General features: G+C 35.7%; 1 pseudogene; it reads left to right on the top strand.

Moving 5' to 3' along the window:
• LOC101724108 (ATP synthase F(0) complex subunit C2, mitochondrial pseudogene) lies at positions 1-425 on the top strand (annotated as a pseudogene).
• The last annotated feature ends 5,423 nt before the right edge of the window (positions 426-5,848 follow it).

A 5,848-nucleotide genomic window follows, 5' to 3' on the forward strand; every position in this document is an offset into this window, starting at 1 on the left:
ATGTATGCCTGCTCCAGATGTGTCTCCACCCCATCTTTGGTCTGAGCACCTCCCAGCTGCTGAGCCGCCCAATATCTGAAGTCATGCTGGACAGACCAAAGACACCAACAGATAAGAGCCTCAGCTGCTTTGCAGTCCCTCGTCCCCTGACCTCACTTGTCTCTAGCCATGGCTCCCAAAGCAGCATCATTTCAAGAGACATCAACACAGCAGCCAATTTCACTGGGGCTGGAGCTGCCAGTGTTGGAGTGGCTGGCTCTGGGGCTGGGATTGGCACTGTGTTTGGGAGCCTCATCATTGGTTATGCCAGGAGCCCTTCTCTGAAGCAGCAGCTCTTCTCCTATGCCCTTCTGGGATTTGCCCTCTCGGAGGCCAGGGGGCTCTTCTGTCTGATGGTGGCCTTTCTCATCCTCTTCCCCATATAACATAGTTCTTTCTCCCGTGTCTCGACTGGCCTATATGTTCCTTTCCATATATTTCCCCAGGCTGCCTGGGGAAAGTGACTGGCTCAGGGTTTGACAGACAGAAGATAAATAAACATTGCATTAATAAGGTGGAAAAAAAAGATTACCTAGGAAATTTCCATTAGGGAAAGATGAAAGTGGGATTCTGTTTCTTCTTTCAAATTCTTTTTTAGCATTTTATAAAGTAAAGCATCATGAAAATGAAAGATAAAAGCATTTTAAATTATCATGAATCAAAAATGGAATTCATCTCTCTATAAAAAGAACTCCTAGATGTATTTGGATTTTAATAGTAAAATCAGTTCCTATAAGATATCACAGCCAAATGTATCCAAATGCATTATTTGAATCCCATTATTGAATTTTTTTACCACTGTTCAATAATTTCAATAACTTGTAATTGTATAAAAATAATATGCATTCACTACATAATATGAGCTAAGCATCTTTAAAACACAGGAATGGATGAATAATTTATCAGAGATTCCTTCAATAGAACATTGTGCATTAAAGAGAATAAACTATTAATACAGCAATTAGTATGAGAAATATCTTAAAAATAGTGTTAAGTAAAAAATATAGTGTTTTTCATATCTATAAAAAAACATACAACCAATACAGTGTAGTATTTTTATGGACTAAATGGTTGTCTCCTTCCTAAATTTATGTTGAAATCTTAACTCCCATTGTGATGGTGCTAGGAGGTGGGCAGTTGGGGGTATAATTAGGTCCTGAGGGTGGAACCCTCATGAATGGGGTCAGTGCCCTATCAGAAGAGGCCCTGGAGAGCTCTCTCATCCTTTCTCCAATATGAAGATGCAAGGAGAAGATGGCAGTCTGCATCCAGAGAGCACCCCTACCAGAACGTGAGCACAAAGTGAGCTCTGGTCTCAGAGGTCTGGACTCCATCCCTGTAAATTTCTCTTGTTTGTAAGTGACACCATTTATGGTATTTTGTTATAGGAGATTGAACTAAGACAGAAATTATAAATGTACATAAAAATATAAAAATCTATGTGGATCGATAACAAATTGAGGATAGTGCAGAAGGAGAGAAATTGAATGAAATCAAAGGAGGGCACCAAAGAGAAAGTTGGCAAATGCATTTAGGTCTCATTTGCCTTGTTTGCTTATGCCAGAGTCACAGTGCTGACTGCCAGTGTCAGAATAGGTTGTTTTCCTCGATGTAAAAGGTTTTTTACTTGTTTAAGGTAAAAAGTAACTCCTGACCCTCTTATTTCCTGATTACATGTAAAACTTGTCACTTAATTCCAAACATAACAAAAATTTAAAAATAAAACATGAAAGTAACTTGAAATGAATTTAGTAAAATATTGCTGAGATTTGGCACTATAGCTTCTGGTTCTGGGTTTTTGTCATAATTTTCTGCATGTTTAAACTATTTCATAGTTTTAAAATTGACCATTGAAAGTAGAAATAAGAAAAACATTTTAAAATTCTTATAATATAAAAGAAAAAAGGATCTCCATTATTCTATTACTCCCAAATAACTATTTCCCCACTATGGTGTATATTCTATTCATATGTAGGGAGAAGATAAACTCATACTTTTTATTACCACTTTCAAAGATTGTAAATATATTTTCACAATAATAATTTTCACATTTTTTGAGTGAGGTTTTTTAGATGCCTTTAACATGGTTTATTTAGTTAATCCTCCCTTCCCAGAAATGTAGGCTGTTTTAATTATCATTATTTTTTAAGTATGAGTAAATGTATGTGTATACTGTATTTTTTACCCATAGCTATGATTATTTTCTTAAAATGCACTCTAAAGAGAAGGTGAGCTGGTCCCACCACCTGGAAGGAAGCTCCCCCACTGCCATTACAGGCTCCTAGGGCAGAGAAGGTGAGCCGATCCCAGCATCCAGAAGAAAGCTCTCCCGCCGCCATCCCAAGCTCCTAGGGCAGAGAAGGTGAACCACGCGGGTGCCAGAACCCCCCCCCCCGCCCCCCGTGGAAATGAGAAGACATGTAAACAAGCCTCAAAAACAGACTTCTGGATTAACTGCAGTAACCCCAAAGGGAAACGAGATGGAACAATCTGATACTCAACCACCTGGACTCTCTGAACTGGCAACAAAAGAGGATCTGGGAAAAATGAAATCAGAAATAATTACTCAGATAACAGCAAAGATTGTGCTCATGGTGCAAGACACGATTCATAAATCTAGAGAGGACACAAATAAAAAAAATAGAGGATCTGAGGAACATGATGGAATCCCAACATAGGAAACAAATGGAATCCATAAAACAGATACAAACAGATTTCCAAAAGATTAAAAACTCCATCGAAACTCTGTGCAGCAGAATGAACCAATGTGAGGATAGAATTTCAGATATAGAAGAAAAGATTGCAATTAGTGACCAGGGAAAGAAAAATTGCTTTAAAATTGTAAGGGAACATGAGAAATCAATCCAGCAGCTGCTAGATGATGCAAAGAAGAATAACATAAGACTGATTGGAGTCAAAGAAGAAAGAGGAAAGAGTGCAGATGATATAAAAAAGCTGTTTACAGAAGTGATGGCAGAAAACTTCCCAAGGAGGGGAAAAGAACTTGACATACAGATAAATGAGGCATATAGGACTCCAAATAGCCTTGATCAAAAAATATCTACACATAGGCATATAATAGTTAGGATTCCAGACATCCAACAGAAGAACAAAGTTCTACAAGCAGTGAGAGAAAAGAAACAAATCACATACAAAGAAAAGCCCATCAGAATCACAGCAGACTTCTCAATGCAAACCCTCAAGGCAGGAAGAGCTTGGAGTGATGTATTTCAAGCTCTAAAGGAAAACAGCTTCCAACCCAGATTGACGTACCCTGCAAAACTATCTTTCAAAATTGATGGAGACATAAGATACTTTCATGATAATGAGCACCTCAGGAACTTCATGAATACCAAACCAGCACTCTAAGAAATTTCAGACAATACCCTAGGAAAAGACAATGAGGATCACAACCCCAGGAAACCCAGCAGAATGAATCCATTGGGCGGGACAAATTAAAACCAAAGGGGGAGAATCCAACCAAAAGAAAAAGTCATGACAAGGCTTTTAAAACTTTTAACTTCATCTCCCTAATGAGTGTATAATTTAATCTTGTTATTGTACTGATTAATATTTTTCTAATTCTAGAGTTGCACACCATTCCTTGTGCTGTACTGGCTATTTATCATTTTCTTATGCCTACTTTTTAATTGGGTTGTCTATTAATGAGCTCTAAGAATTCTTTATATATTTAGGTCATAGGTTATATGCATTGTAAATAAGGTCTGTTTAAAGACTACTTTTCATTTTAATGATGTCATTTAAAGTTCTAAATTTTGATGGAATCTCATTTATCAATTTTTTCTTTTATACATCATGTCTTTTGTATCCTAGTAGTTCGTGCCTACCCTGAATTCATAAACATTTCCCCTTATAATTTCTTCTTAAAGTTTTATACTTTTAGGCTTTCTTATTTAGGTTCATAGATCCCTTCAAGTTATTTTCATGTATGGAAATAAAGGGTTCAGGTTAATTTTTTATATACAGATACCAGGTGTTCTAGTGCCGTTTGCTAAAAAACATTATCTCTTCCTCAGATCTTGAATTGAGTTTATATTCTATAAAATGCTAATGTTAAATAATCTTTCAAAACTCAGTGGACCATATATGTGTGGCTCTATTTCTAGATTCTCTGCTTTATTCCAATGATCTATATGTCTTTCTTTACACCAACACTGCCTTGATTACTATAGCTTTAGAAGAAGTCTTAAAATTAGGTACTAAACGTCTTCCAACACTGTTTTTTTTTTTTTTTAACTTTTCTAGGTCCTTTGTACTCCTACATAACTTTTAAATTTCAATATCCAATTCTTCATTTATAGCAAGTATACACAGATCTGAATTTTTATATATACCTTGTGTTTTCTAATCCTGCTAAATTCAAATAAAAGTTCTCAGGGCTCCTAGAGATTTCTTAGTATTTTCTCTGAAGATGATCATTTCATCTACATATAAAGATTTTGCTTCTACCTTGCCAGTCCTATCCTAATTGTGTCATTTTATTGCCAGACTATTTTGGTGGGGCCTAGGTTTCAAAGTTTAATGGACAGATAAAGAGTAAGGATATCTGCCCTTGTTCCCCACCTTAAGGAGAAAGCATTTTATCTTCTCCATTCATATAAGGCATTCTCACTGGAAGTAGGGAGTACATGTCTTTAATCTGTTGAGAAGGTTCTGTTCTACTTCTAGTCTCCTGATAGCTTTGACCATGAACAGCTGTAGAATTTAGTCCAATACTTTTTCTCCAACTAGTGACAGGATCATATGGCTTTTTCCTTTCCTCTGTTAAAATGATGACTTTGGGGGGTGGATCTTCCAATGCTGAACCAACACTGCCATCCCTATAACAAAACCACTTTCTACATACTGCCGGATCTGACTTCTAATAGTTAGTTTTGTTAAACAAATTTCTATCTATGTTCATACTTTTTTCTTCTATTTTTTATCCAGTTTTAGGATTAGCACAATGTTGATTTCCTAAAATGAGGGGAGAAGTGTTCCTTCTTTTTTCTGCTTTAATTGATTGATATAATTTATCAGTGAAAATGTATATGAGCCTGCTGTTGTCATATAGGTAGGTTTTCAAGATAGGAATATAATTTCTTTAATAGGTGCTATTCAAATTTTATATTTCCTCCAGAGTTAGTTTCATTACTTTGTCTTCCAAGGTACTTCTTAGAGGTTATCAAATTTATTTCAAAAAAGATTTTTGTAATATGCTTTCTATATCCTTTTAAATTCTGTAAAATCTGTGGTAATGTCTCCTAGATCTTGATATTGTAATTTAAAAATGTATAATTGATATTGTGTAACAGGAAGAAAAGGTCTAAAGGAGCAGGGGAAGTGGGAGGGGTAGGGGAAAGGAAAAAAGGGAAAAGAAAAAATATAAGAAAAGAAAAAAAATGGAAACAAAGTCTTTGCAAATAGGGAAGGGTTAAGGGGGTGAAGGGAGGGCAGGGAAAGGGAAAAAAAAATAAGTACCAAGATACTCATGTAATGGTACAAGATCCCAATGATGAATGTAACTGTATTTTATACCTAACATGTACCAATAAACTTAATAGGAAAAAAAATAAAATAAAATGCACTCTATAACTCTTTTATTTTTTTTATTAAATTTTTTATTGGTTCATTGTAGGTATACAACACAATTACATTTCTCATTGGGAATTGTACCTTTACATAATGCATCTTGGTTCTTATTTTTCCCCCATTCCTAGCCCTCCCTTCACCCCCTCCACCCTTCCCTATTTACAAGCACTTTATTTCCATTTTTTCCATTTCTCATCATTTTTCCTTTCCCTTCTTT

Source organism: Heterocephalus glaber, unplaced genomic scaffold (genome assembly GCF_053883595.1).
Source record: "Heterocephalus glaber isolate CG9 unplaced genomic scaffold, H.glaber_assembly_v1.0 deba00001504, whole genome shotgun sequence".
Taxonomy (NCBI): Eukaryota; Metazoa; Chordata; class Mammalia; order Rodentia; family Bathyergidae; genus Heterocephalus; species Heterocephalus glaber.